We start from the raw sequence: 13835 nt of genomic DNA on the forward strand, positions 1-13835 counted from the left end.
AAGTTCATTAACTTTGATCTAGCTAATCTCTCAATAAAATGGCCACTCCTGTATTCACTTTAACTTTCATTTTCATCTTTTTCATTGTCTAATGGTTGACAACTTCTTGCCCCACCTGCAAGACCCCACAGCTCTGGTTGATGACTAAGAATTTGACGCAGGCTGCGTAAAAGAATGTAACATACCGACAAGGTTCTATTAGTTCTTGGGATAATATGACATAAAGAATGTTCTGCACATTCTCTTGCTGAGCAGAACTTATCTGTTAAGCTTTCAGATAAGCAAAGATGGGTCTAAAAGCTAGTTTGTGAAGGAAGGTTGGAGGAAGTGGTGGAACACTTGTACTTGCTTAAGCAAATATCAGAAACTAGGAGTGACGAGAAGCAGAGGCAGGCAGCTGGGGTGAGAAGAGAGAGTGGGGGGCCCGAAGAACAGCAGTGGGTGGTGGGGGATGGGCAACTGGAGCTTGTGGAGAAAACATCCTTTGATAGAGATGTCTTCTGGTGGCTAGTAATGTTTAGAACCTTCTGGAGATACTTGCTCTCTCAGAAACTTAACCTAGCAAGAGAAAGGCAGAGTTTTAGTAATATTCCTCTCTGGAGAGAGTAAAAGAAATGTATTTTTTAAAAGCTGGCACTGTTGGGAATTTTTTTTTGGAAATTCATCATTGGCTTGGAACTCAGTGGGTAAAGGTTTGTTCCGAAAGTCAGTTGTATAACTGATACTTCAGTTCTGAGGTGGCAGTTCAATCCTGGGCACGTCCTGGAAAGGGCTTTGTTAACAGTGTTTTGTCACAGGGTGAGAAGCACATTGCCTCATCACAACACAATCAGAGCTGCTAGATAGCTAGTTTCTGAGTATATTCTAGAGACACCCAAGTTATTTGGCCTTTTAATATGTAATATACTATCCTACCAAAGTGCACTAAATCTTGGACAAACATTCCTAGGAAACTTTTTATTAAAAAAAAATTTTTTTTTTAATGTTTTTATTTATTTTTGAGACAGAGAGACAGAGCATGAGCAGAGGAGGGGCAGAGAGAGAGAGACACACACAGAATCCAAAGCAGGCTCCAGGCTCTGAGCTGTCAGCACAGAGCCTGACGCAGGGCTCAAACTCATAGACTGTGAGATCATGACCTGAGCTGAAGGCTGACGCTTAACCGACTGAGCCACCCAGGCACCCCTAGGAAATTTTTTTTTTTTTTTTAAAGCAAAAGCAGGTAGAGAAGGTAAGTAATTTTTTTTTTAATTTTTAAAAGATTTTATTTTATCTTGTAAGTTTATTTATTTTTTGAGAGGGAGAGAGAAGGGCAGAGAGAGAGAGAATCCCAAGCAGGCTCTGTGCTGTGAATGTGGACTCTGAGGTGGGGCTTGAAACTCACAAACAGTGAAATCATAACCTGAGCCAAAATCCGGAGTTGGATGCTTAACAACTGAGCCACCCAGGTGCCCCAAAAGATTTTATTTTTAAGTAATCCCTGCACCCAAGGTGGGGCTCAAACTCACAACCCTGAGATCAAGGGTTACATGCTCCACTGACTGAGCCAGCCGGGTGCCCTGAGAAGATATGTATTTTAATTCCTACGTTTTTGGAAAGGAAAAATGAAGGCCAGATAAAAAACTGGATGTCTTGAGGCAAATGTAAAATAAAGCTTTGAAGTTGGAGATCTTAAAGCATTATATAAGGTAAGCTTTAAAGTTAAACATGCTTGGTAAAATATTTTTAAACATGCTGTTTAAACTAAGAAGTAAATATCCATCTCACCTCTGACTTCTAAAAAGTATCTAGAGTATGACTTATAAGACTTCAGCCTTTACCTCATCTTACTTTGGCATAAACCTAAAATTTCTGTTCATTTCCAACTACCAAAGCTTGTGGCCCTCCAAGCAGAATTCCGTTCTATTTGTAAGCTTGGTACAGAAACCTTTTTAGTGGAGGACAGCAACCATGCATTCAGTAAAAAATTGTTGAATATGGATATACAAGCTCTCTGAACTGGAACATAATTCTGATTACGCTAGTATATTGTTTTTGTGTGACTTTAGATAGGTCACTCTACTTTTCCCTTCGTTTTCTCTTCTTACAGGGAGATAACAGCCATAAAAACGACGGTAAACTACTTTGCTGAGAGCTTTTTCGTTAAAGGACTGACAATAAATATCAGAGTCACAAGGTCCAGCAAACCCAAGAAGCTGAGCTTATTGAGGGCAGGGAACTTTTTTTTCTTCTTTGGAAATCAGTAGTTATCTTATTTGTTTTTTCTGTAATACAGTTCCTGGCCTATAAAAAGGTCTCAATAAACACTGTAAATTTATGAATGTTATTAGGCAGATTGCAGTCTTGGCAGACCAGTGCCTTGTAAATCTCTTTTCTGTGATCTTTTTCATACTCAGCATCTAAAACGCCGCTGCTATTTGTTCTGGGATAAGTACCTAAGCAAGGCACTTAAAAACACCCAAGTCTAGAGAAATAATTTTTCTGTCCTCAGGGCACCATCTCGCTTTCCACGGTACCGCGCTCTAGGCTTGGGATCTGGGTCCGGAGGCTACAGGGAAGAGTTGGGAACGGGAAGCTCATTTTCCGGCCGTCTGATTGGTCGGCTCGCACTCCACTCACATGGCTCGCGTCTTTGATTGGACCTCGTGGCACCCCCTCCCTCGGCCCGCGACTACTTTGTGTGCCGGGGCTGCGCGCTTAGGTCCTCCGGCTCAGCTCACCGTCTGGGCCGGTCTGACCTAGCTCTTCGGCCCACTGCTCTGCATCGCGGGCGCCAGGAATTTCCCGAGTGCGTGCGGGTAGGAAGCATCCTAGGGAACCCCTCCTCCCCAAAGTTCTCTTTCCCGTTTTGAATAAACTTCCGCTTCAAAGGGGCTGTCGCAGCCGCGGGTCGGGAGAGAGGCTAGGCATCAAACTCAGGCCCTTGTGGGAGGTCTTTCTGTCGGGGCAGATGTAGAAACAGTTCTCACAAAATAAAACAGGGCTCCGCTAATTGCATGTGGGTGCGATGCCATTCTGTGGTCACGCCGCTAGCTGCAGCCGAACGGCCAGACCTGGGCTGCAGGGGCTTAGCAGCAGCGATCACCTCTAAAAAGTAGCAAGGAGCCTGCTTCAGTACTAGTGCTCCTTAGGGCCGCGGGCTGCACTGGCATGGGCCAGTCCTTCCCCCGGCTATCGAGAATATGGCATTCCCGGGAGATGGCGCTCCCGGGAGTGGGGAGTTCGGCTCGACTCGCCCCCAGCAGTCTCCGGCCTGCAGGCAGTAGAGGGCGGCCTGTGCTCGTGTAGGAGCCGGCGCCCTAGCGCAGTTGTTGCCCTGTTGGAAGTCTCCCGGTCCCTCTGTGGCCCGCGGCTCCCTGGCAGCGGATGCTGCAGCTACGCTATCCACGGCTCAGCTAAAAGGGGGCGGGAAGAAGCCGTGGCACATGCCAGGGTCGCCGTAGGTGGCAGCCGCCGGCGCATGCGCGCCCTCTCCCAGAAGCCTGTAACGCTGAGGGGCGCGCGCCCCCACCCGCGCGCGCACGCTTGCGCTAGCCAAGGCTTCCCCGCCTGCGCTCGTTGTCAGAGCCGCTCCGGCGCGTGCGCGCGTTATCTCCGGCAGACCCGAGTAAGCCAGGTTCCCTAAGCTCCAGGCCCCCGCCCCACATCGCCCCCTCCCAGCCCCAGTCAACCCGTCCCCTTCCTCTCCTCGCGGAATGGGGCCGGCGCTGCTCGGGGTCGCGCGCCCGGGACCCGGCTCGCGCTCGGTCTCGCGCTGTCAGCGACTGCCCCGCTCGCGCCGCCTCGCGCTCTCGCTCAGTCAGTGGCGCCGAAGGCTCCGTTAAGCGGCGGCGGCGGTTCCTGTTTCCGTTTCTTCGTCTCCCTTCAGTCGGGAGTAGCATCCTCCACCCAGCCACCCCTCCCACTCCCCAACGGGGCAGCTGCAGCTGAGGGCTGTGGCGGCGGCGGTGGCGGCGGCAACTGGGGACGGCGGAGACCGCCTCTGCTCCCGCCTCGGGTAAGGGGGCGTTGGGAGCCGGGCCCCGCGCGCCTCGGGGTCTGGGGCTGGGCTAGCGCGGGATCCGAGGAGGCTCTGGGGATGTGACTGGGGCTGTCGCCGCTCTTTTCCCCCAGGCGTTCCCCGGGCCTGTTGCTGCAACTGCTGCTTACCCAGCGGCTCCCGGAAAAGTGGGGAGTAAGCCCCCGGGACGCTCCGGCGCGGCCCGGGGGCGCGAGCTGAGGGTGAGGGGCGCCTGCCTCCGCGGGTGTCCTCGGCGTCGCGCATCCTTGCTTCGGGCAGGGGCCGAAGCCGTGGAGAGAAGGGATGATGGGGGCGGGGGTGGGAGGTGTCCCTCTTCTCTCCTCTCCACCTACCTGCCCTTTTGCCAGCAACTCGTTCCCCTGTAGTCACGGACTGTGGGGAGGAGGATGCTTGTACGTTTCCGGCTTTCGTGAGGGGTTCTCTGGCCAGAAATCGGGGAGTGGACCCGTACAAAGATTCGCTCCCGGAGAGGGGCCAATGCCGGGGCAGTTAAAGGCGTGAGTGCCACTGCATCCCCCAATTGATGTGGAAATGATGAGCTGGCGGCTTTTGAGTATCTAAACTTATTTGGGAAGGTTCAATGAGCCCTTATTTATTAAAGAAGATTTGTCCTGCAAGAGTGAGTGGGTTGTCGGGTGCAGCACCTGTTCTTTTACTGTGGGGATTGCAATCTTCAGCCATACAGAACGTCAGAGACGCAGTGTAAGTTAAATGGCAGTGACTTGGTTAGGGTTTATCCCTGGTGAGCTCTTAGCGTTTTGCCGTATATTATTAGACTTTTGATTGAGGCCTTGGAGAAAGGCACGAAGAGGTGTTTTCTTCTATCCATGTTTGAATTAATTTACAGTTGACTTAAGCCAACTCAAGAAGGCGAACCTAGGAAATTCAGAATCTCCAGTAATAACCCCAAACTTCAAGGTAACGCAGAACAAATTTCAACAAAAGTTTTCTGTCCGTTTAGAATTAAGCTCATCAGGGGTAACTGACCGAACTTTAACTTGGCTGTCTTTAGAAACTGTAGGCAAGGTTTCATTGCAGTTTTTTTTTTTTTTTTCTTGTTACTCCTGGGGTTAAGTGTATATTTATTTTCTTGATTAAATTTAAATTTCATGTTTTTGACGCATAATTCTTTTAAAGGGTGCATTATATAGAAAACATTTTAGGAGAGAAATTAAACATAACAGTGCTGTACTGAAATAATAGAGTAAGTTGTATTCTCCCTTCTCTGAAATAACCTAAAAAAAAACCCCTAAACGTATGCTAAATGATAAGGTCTTGTACATTGCTAACCTTATGAGATATACCATGAAATGTGTATAGAAAGTCTTAATTGCTCCATATGAAAATACAGTATTAGGGTAGTAAGGATAAGGTGGGCATTCAAACATTTGAATTTGTTATTTTACAGTTTAGTATGTAGAAATGTAGGGAGTTAAAAATGAATAGGCTGTAAGGAACATAGAAGATGGTTGGAGACCTGGATTTTCCTTTTGCTGCTTTTATAAATTGAGAATTGTACTTGAAGAGCTGAACAGCTGGAATGAAAGTTGCATGGATTGCAGAAACATGCAAAAATGTATCTTTGATCAAGTAGTGAGTTAACATGAGTATATTGTGGTTTATTAGGATAGTGATTCAAAATAATTCCCATAAAATATAGCACTATATATATTGTTTAGGATGTTCTTAAAGAGTCACTTGAAGTTATTTTCCTACAGGTCAGTTCTTTTTGAGATGTATGGAATTAAAAAAATAATTCTGATTACATTGTGCAGTGTTTGATTTCAGTTTTAATTAGTTATTTTAAGGTACTGGAATTTTCTTAAAAGAGGTGAATTTTGAAATTTGCTAGTGGTTTGGAAAAACTTGTGTTGTTGTTTGTTGTTTTTTTAAGTACAGTTATATTAGTAGGTTGGTCTGGAGGGGGAGCTAGTGCCAAAGCAAAGAAAGCATAGCTTAATATGTGTTTGAACTTTTAAAATGCCCAAACCCTTATTTTTATGACCTGAAGGAACATAAATTTTTAATTAAAAGAGTAAAGGAATTGATATGGGCATATATCTGTATATAGTTATTTGTGGAATATATATGTATATTATATATACATTATATGTAATACATATAATATATAATATATATATATTATATGTATTACATATAATGTATATATAATATATATACATGTATTATATATATAGTATTACAAATTAAATCTTTTCATGATCTGAAATAATGGAAAGTAGATGCTTCAGGTTTATTGAATTTCTCATTTAAAATCTCAGAAAATATGCCCCATAATGTAAAATGTGTGATAGTAAGTTTCTTAATCTTCTTGTGCATTGCATCAGAGGGGAAATATATCTTAATCCTTTGTGCAAGTTGTATGTTCATAAATTTTTTCTTTATAATAACTAGAGTCCTAAAATTTCAAAAATCAAGTAGAGTCTTATATAGACAAATATATTGCCTGGGTAATTAGTAAGCTAAATATTTATTGAGAGTAGAGATAATTTCATTAAGAAATGGACCCTTCAGACATCTGGAAGGCAGGATCCCAAGGTCACCTCTTAACCTCTGTCTTCTGTAATATAGCGCAGTGAGTCCAGTGGCTTTACCAAATTGAACTTGTGCCTTTGACTATAAAGCAATTATTTTTTGGTTTATGGTGCTTTATTTAGATGTCACAACTGTAATAAGTTAGATATGTTATTTTACTTCTCACAGTACACATATTCATATTCAAGGCTAGAAATTGATAATGTATGTATTAAAATCATTAGAATATTTTTTTTTCTGGAAATAGTGGCTGGGCTGTTTGTTCTCCATTGTTTTCCATTATGTAAATTGAATCTCAATGCTGATAAAATAAAAAAAATAGATTCTTTGAAAGGAATGGCCATACCTGTGAGATGTATGGTAGTGAGATGTTTACCACTTGGAAGGGGTTTATGCTATAAATTAAACAATGTTTTATAAGACATGCCAGACTATTTTTATGTATTTTTTTCCAGTTCTTAAGTGGTTATTTTTGATATACTATAAACTGCATTACTAAATCTCCTGGTTTAATTAAATGGTAAATCCACACATTTCATATTATAGAACACTTATAAAAGAGTTTCCATTTTACCATCATAAGAATAAATAGAAAAAATGTAATTTTTTAAAACTTAAAAATAAAGCACAACTAAGATTGTAAACAATTCTGAAACTACAAGTATTAATATTAATACATGCATCAGTACTGGTTCTGTTGGTACTCTTCAGATGAGATACTAACTTCCAGGCTTCTACAGTCAGTGGTATAGTAGGTGTAGCCTTTAAAGGACCAGTACAAGATTTCCTTTGGTTACCTTCTTAATGAGTCTGTAGTTTATATTTCTGTACCATAAAGTATATAGTTTCTTTTTGGCAGTTTGAGTTGTTATTAAATTGTAGTTTGCTATAATAAGACAAACAGGCCTAAAAGTAAAAGATATTTACAATTGATTTTTAAAAAACCATTTTAAAATTCCCAACAGAAGACTATTGTATGGGGATGAGTATGCATTTAACATACATTTTTTAAGGTATTAGGCTCCTCTCAACCTTCCTTTCTCTCTCTATTCTACTCTGCAGTCTACATCCCCTTTTACTCAACCTCCCTCCATATCCCACAATTTTCTCTTTGAAATGATTAGGGATCAGACCAATAAAACGAATGATATCACTCACTTGGCATAGGGTTATTCTTCCTTGATTAAATAAATGACTTTATATCAATATCTACAATATTCTAAACATGTAACTCATATAAACTTTACTTTCTATTAAAAAAATTTTTTTTTAATGTTTATTTTTGAGAGAGACAGAGAGTGAGTGGGGGAGGACAGAGAGAGAGGGAGACACAATATCCAAAGTAGGTTTCAGGCTCTGAGCTGTCAGCAGAGCCAGACGCAGGGCTTGAACCTAGAAGCCATGAGATCATGACCTGAGCCAAAGCCGGATGCTTAACTTGACTGAGCCACCCAGGCACCCAATGTACATTTTACTGTTAATGGGAGAACACATAGGGCCCATGAGATCATGCTATGTATTTCAGTATAAGTTACTCATATTTGTTACAGAAAGTAGAGCTATATGGTTAATTTCATTTAAGTTTTTATTTTTGAAATTCATTTTTTAAAAATGTTTATTTTTGTGAGGCAGCCAGAGAGCATGAGAGAGCGTGAGTGGGGGAGGGGCAGAGACTGCCTTTCAACCCACTCAACCATCCAGGTACCTCTCACTTAAGTTTTCTTTTAAAAAGACTTTAATTACCAAAACCCAATACCTCACTCATCGGCTACTTTTAAAAAAAAATTTTTTTTTTCAACGTTTATTTATTTATTTGGGACAGAGAGAGACAGAGCATGAACGGGGGAGGGGCAGAGAGAGAGGGAGACACAGAATCGGAAACAGGCTCCAGGCTCTGAGCCATCAGCCCAGAGCCTGATGCGGGGCTCGAACTCACGGACTGCGAGATCGTGACCTGGCTGAAGTCGGACGCTTAACCGACTGCGCCACCCAGGCGCGCCACTCATCGGCTACTTTTAAAAAATATCTTTTTCTGGGGCTCCTGGGTCGCTCAGTCAATTAAGTGGCCGACTTTGGCTTAGGTCATGATCTCATTGTTCCTGAATTTGAGCCCCGCATCGGGTTCTGCACTGACTGTGGAGCAGTCTGCTTGGGATTCTCTCTCTCTCTTTCTCAAAATAAGTAAGTAAACTTAAAAAAATATATATCTTTTTGTGATAGTTTTTTTTTTTTTTTGGTGGTCAGAAAATGACATGTGAAGAGGAAATATGTCTCAGGTTTTTAAAAAAATTGACAAATTTTACCAATATAAAGCTAGTGCTGATGTGGTTCAAACTTGTCTTTGGTATTACTCTCTTTTCTTTTATATTGGTTCTATAGTATAGCCTCCTCATTGAAGCACTGAAATAAAGCTTGAAAATCACTATTGAAATGCCTCCTATGTTTTTTGTATCTTGGAACTGGGTTTTTCAAATGTATCTTAGCAGTGGGATAAACTGAATAAATATGACTCAACATACTTATTTTATGATCAGACTTAGCATTTTTACTTGTCACAGTCTTGATGACTGGTTAATGTAAATAAAGTTCACAGTATAAAATAAATAATAAAATGCTAATATCAATTGTAGATGTAAATGGGAAATTAAACTGATGTTTATTTTATAGAATCTGAGTTATGAGAAATATTACATGATATGAACTTTAAATGTAACTTTCTGATTATAAATGAATAAAAGTAACATAAAAACGGGAGAGTCTTCTGTTTGATTTACTACAAACATACAACTAAAATGAACCTGTTTTATGTTTGTATAAATTTTTTTATTCAATTGACTGTTAATGAACCATGAATGAGTTTTAAATTTTTAATAATTTTGTGGCTGGTTATTTATATTATAATATCCCTTAAATGAGATATGAAATTCCATTAATACCTGGAGCCAAAATAATTTGCCTGTGGTAAAAAAGGTATTTACAAACCATCAAACTATAAAAGCATAGCAATGTTATTAAATGACTAAGTCATCACTCCATAAGCTAGTTTTAAAAATCATGTGTATAATTTTTAAAATCTAATTGATCATAATATCGTGATTGGTAAAATATAATTGATCAAAATATAATTTGTAGCTTCTATATTATACATTGTTTCAGATTTTAGCTATGTTTGGGGCAGTCAGTGAAGGGAGGGAGATTGAGAGAGTCAGAGGATCTTACTGGTTGATGAGCCTGCTTTGTTTGGAGGTGAGGGGGATTTCTTCTTCAGTTTTTCTTTCTCCCTCCATTTCCTTCTTTTCTCTGTAATCCTTCCTCTCCCAGTAGTGGGAGGGAGTTGACCATCCTTATAGGATTTTTTTTTTCTTATAGAGTTCATACAAAGAACATTTCCTGATAAAACATTAGCTTTTATGTTACAATAGATTTATTATAATGATTTCATTTCCTTTGAGGCAATAGGCAAGAGACTTAGAACTTTAGTTGGGGCAGGGTTTAATATGATTTATTAAAAATGATTTTGTAACTCCATATAAAAAGGGATATGGGGTTGTTGGTTCATTGTTAAGGGTGCTGTATCAGTCACATTATTGTTCTGCTTAATATTTAATATATCATAAACCCCTCTTCCAGTTTCCTGGAATGTATTTTCATGTCTCCTCTGTTGTCTTCATCTGTGGAGTATCTGTTTACAAGGAATTGGTTTTTAGAATATCTCTTCAACTTCTTTGTGTGCCCTCATTGCAGTAATAAAAATGTAAAAAATATATATATATATATTGTGTCCCTTGAAGAGGACTAACAAACTAAAATGAACAGCAGCGTTTTCCATTCATGGGAGTACTGTTAGCAAGTTTAAGCCAGTTACTGTGAAAAGGTCACAGGGAGAAAGTGTGTCTCATAATTCGGGCCCCAATCATTTGGGATCTGATTGATTAAGTTTCTCTACCACATGGGATTGTACCTGAAAGAGATATATATTCAGTTGAGATTGTGTTACATTTTTCATGTCTTGAGTTCTTTGAATAACTACTTAATTCATTCAGTTACCAAATGTCAAAAGATTGTAATTTTGAGAAACCTACTCTTTAAAATTAAGAGCTTAAGCTAGGGTAAATATTTTGCTTTCTTTTTATAAGTTGCAGATTTTTCTTTCTCTTTTAGGAAGTTTGGTGAAACTCTAGGGCTTAGGAAGGTGGTAATTGAAATTCTTGAGGCCAAAAAGTCTTTCCTTAGCCTTAGTAAACTGAACCCCAGCAGAATGGGAAATGTAGGTTTACTAAGTAATTTTGACTGTTTCCTCTGACATAATTACAGATATCTAGGTCTCCGTTAATTAAAAGTCTGCTTATTTTTAAGGTTCAAACAGTGGTACTTCTCATCGGTGTAAAGCATTAACTGTTATGAGAGAGATACAACTTATTTTTAATTTGTAAGTAAAGAATAGGCTGTCAGTGCTGAATAAGCTGAAGAAATGTATGCCTAATTAGGATGCACAAATAATAAACTAAAGAAACTTGCTAATATACAATTAAAAATGGCTCCTCTAAATAAAAAGACTATTAGTGTTTACATTATAATGGCCCAAAGATGTCATGAAAATGAAATCACTAAAGAATTCTGTTTTGGAGCAATTTGTCAGACCAGATAACAGTCTGTTATCCTTTAAACTGTCTGCAGAGGCTTATTTACATCAGTGCTGGTCCTACCTAAAGGGAAATAATGATCAATAACCAAAGTGTTTTCACGGGAATTTTATGCACGTTTCCTATGTGTATATTTGTGCACTTCTTGTTACTTTGTTTCCATGGAAAATGTAAGGTTGGAAAATAAGGTACCCAGGTTTTGGAAATTCTGAAGGGAAAAGGATCTGAAGTTTGGAAAAAAGCTGTTCTTTTTGGTGTGTTTTACTGATACTTTTGATAGTGATAATTTCCTGAGACTTGTATGGACTTAAAGCCAAATCTGAGTTCTTTAACTTATTTTTTGAATAGCTTTATTGAAATATAAATTATGTCTCATAAAATTCACAGTTTAAGTTTTAATAAATTTATACAGTTGTATAACAATTACCACAATTTAATTTTAGAATGCTTTCATCCTCCAGAAAGCTTCCCCGTCCGTGCCCACTTTCCCGATTCCTGCTCCTATCCCGCAGCCCTAGGCAGCCACTGATCTGCTTTTGTTTCTATAGTTTTGCCACTTCTAGAAATTTGATGTTAATGGAATCATACACTATGTAGTCTTTTGTGTCTGGCTCCTTTCTTTTAATATAATCCTGTTTAGTCATTTGAATGAATGGTTAAAGTAGAAAAGCTTTGAACTTGAAATCAGGAGACTTGGATATGAGTGTTGGCTTTGCCACCAAATGTGTAAACTTGGGTAAGCCACCTGTTGCCTCTGCCTCTGCTGCTTTTTCCATAAAATCAAATTATTTTGATTTTCTTCTATTCCAGTTTTTACAGCTGGGTAGACATTCACTGACCTTTTCCTAGAATGTACCTTAACTCTTCCCCTTAAATATAGTCATTTTATTTTATTTTATTTTATTTTATTTTATTTTATTTTATTTTATTTTATTTTATTTTATTTTATTTTATGTTTTTCAATCAGAAATGAAGCTTATGGTCTAATATATGTGAATCAACAATGGAGGAATTTGGGACTGTCTTGAAGAAACAAGACAGCTGATGAAACTTTTTCTTGAGCATTTCTTAGTTCAGGTGTATAACTTTGAGAATAGGGACAATGATAAATGCTGAGTTAATAATAAATATCTTTGAAGAGAATAAAGGTAAAGTTGAATAATCCTCAGAAGTAGAGCTTTAAAATGGATTGAAGCTTATGAATGTAAGAAAAAGACTATGCTTTAAATAAATGTTTTTGTTTTGAGAGTAGAATGTGGTGTGGAGAGATTTTAGTTAAGTTTAAGATGACTTAGGCTCAAGGCAGCTGTGTGAGATTAGACTGTTTTTTTTTAAGAACCAATGGAAATGTATAGCTACCATTGGGAAGACTGTCCTAAGGCTCATGAACAGGCAAAGCTGACAGGTAATATTCAGGTGACAAACTAAGGAAAAAATACACATATAGGGAATTAAAATTAGTGCTGTATGTGTGTAAATGTATATGTTTGTAACAGGAGTAGACAACTGACTGAGTAGGCTAGCATCAGGTATATGCCAGAGGGGTAATGGACATTTTCACTATAGTATGCAAAAAGATAGGGCATTGAATAACAACTAGCTAAATTTAAAAATGAGAGTGCTATAACTACTTTGAATATTGAATAATTTGACTCTTAGAAACCATCAGAGCTGCTTATATTATCTATAATAGTAGGAACTGTGGCTGTAAAATGATCGCATTTTTATTTTTACCCAACTTACTAGAATGTATGAGTGGTAACCCACGGAGCAGACAGTGTGGAGGAGGGGAATATAGTCATAAATATATTTTAGTGATGGTGTCATTATAGCAGCATAAGATTTCTTGCATGTTTTATTTTTTAATTTTTTTTAACGTTTATTTATTTTTGAGACAGAGAGACAGATTATGAACGGGGGAGGGTCAGAGAGAGAGGGAGACACAGAATCTGAAACAGGCTCCGGGCTCTGAGCTGTCAGCACAGAGCCCGACGCGGGGCTCGAACTCACAGACTGTGAGATCATGACCCGAGCTGAAGTCGGACTCTCAACTGACTGAGCCACCCAGGCTCCCCTTGTTGCATGTTTTATAGTCATATTTTTTGTTCATGAGTGGTATTTCTAACTTAGATAAACCACCTTATGATAACCAGAAATATCCCCAATGTGAAACCTATATTTAATAAATGAAGATTTGTCACTTTGACAATAATATATAGATTATGTTAAGACTTTAAAGGAGTTCTAAAAGTTGAATCCCATAGCTTTTTATGCAATGGCAGCATTCTAGGAGTAAGTATGAGAGCTTTATTTTTTTCCTTAAAAGTTTTAAAAAAAATGTTTATTTTGAGAGAGAGAGAGAGAGAGAGAATGCATGCACATGAGCAGCGGAGGGGCAGAGAGAGGGAGAGAGAGAAAGAATCCCAAGCAAGCTTGTGCTGCCAGCACAGAGTTGGATATGGGGCTCAAACTATAAGATCATGACCTGAGCCAAAGCAAGAGTCCCACACTTAACTGACTGAACCACCCAGGTGCCCCAAGTATGAGAGCTTTCTAAAGTGACTATTTTATGGCAACCATATTCTTTTAAATATATGCCATACCATATTTATTTT

General features: G+C 39.5%; 1 protein-coding gene across 15 annotated transcripts in view; it reads left to right on the forward strand.

Moving 5' to 3' along the window:
* The first annotated feature begins 2655 nt into the window (after positions 1-2655).
* FUT8 (fucosyltransferase 8) overlaps positions 2656-13835 on the forward strand; it is a 306694-nt gene continuing 295514 nt past the window's right edge. For 7 of the 15 annotated variants that reach the window (XM_027065938.2, XM_027065933.2, XM_027065939.2 and 4 more), the window contains exon 1: positions 3860-3997. The gene's annotated coding sequence lies outside the window, so the exon portion shown is untranslated. Of the gene's footprint in view, positions 2799-3859; positions 3998-13835 lie in introns of those variants that run through there. The other 8 variants (XM_053224571.1, XM_027065934.2, XM_053224574.1 and 5 more) reach the window with 2 other exon arrangements.

The sequence above is a fragment of the Acinonyx jubatus genome, chromosome B3 (genome assembly GCF_027475565.1).
Source record: "Acinonyx jubatus isolate Ajub_Pintada_27869175 chromosome B3, VMU_Ajub_asm_v1.0, whole genome shotgun sequence".
Taxonomy (NCBI): Eukaryota; Metazoa; Chordata; class Mammalia; order Carnivora; family Felidae; genus Acinonyx; species Acinonyx jubatus.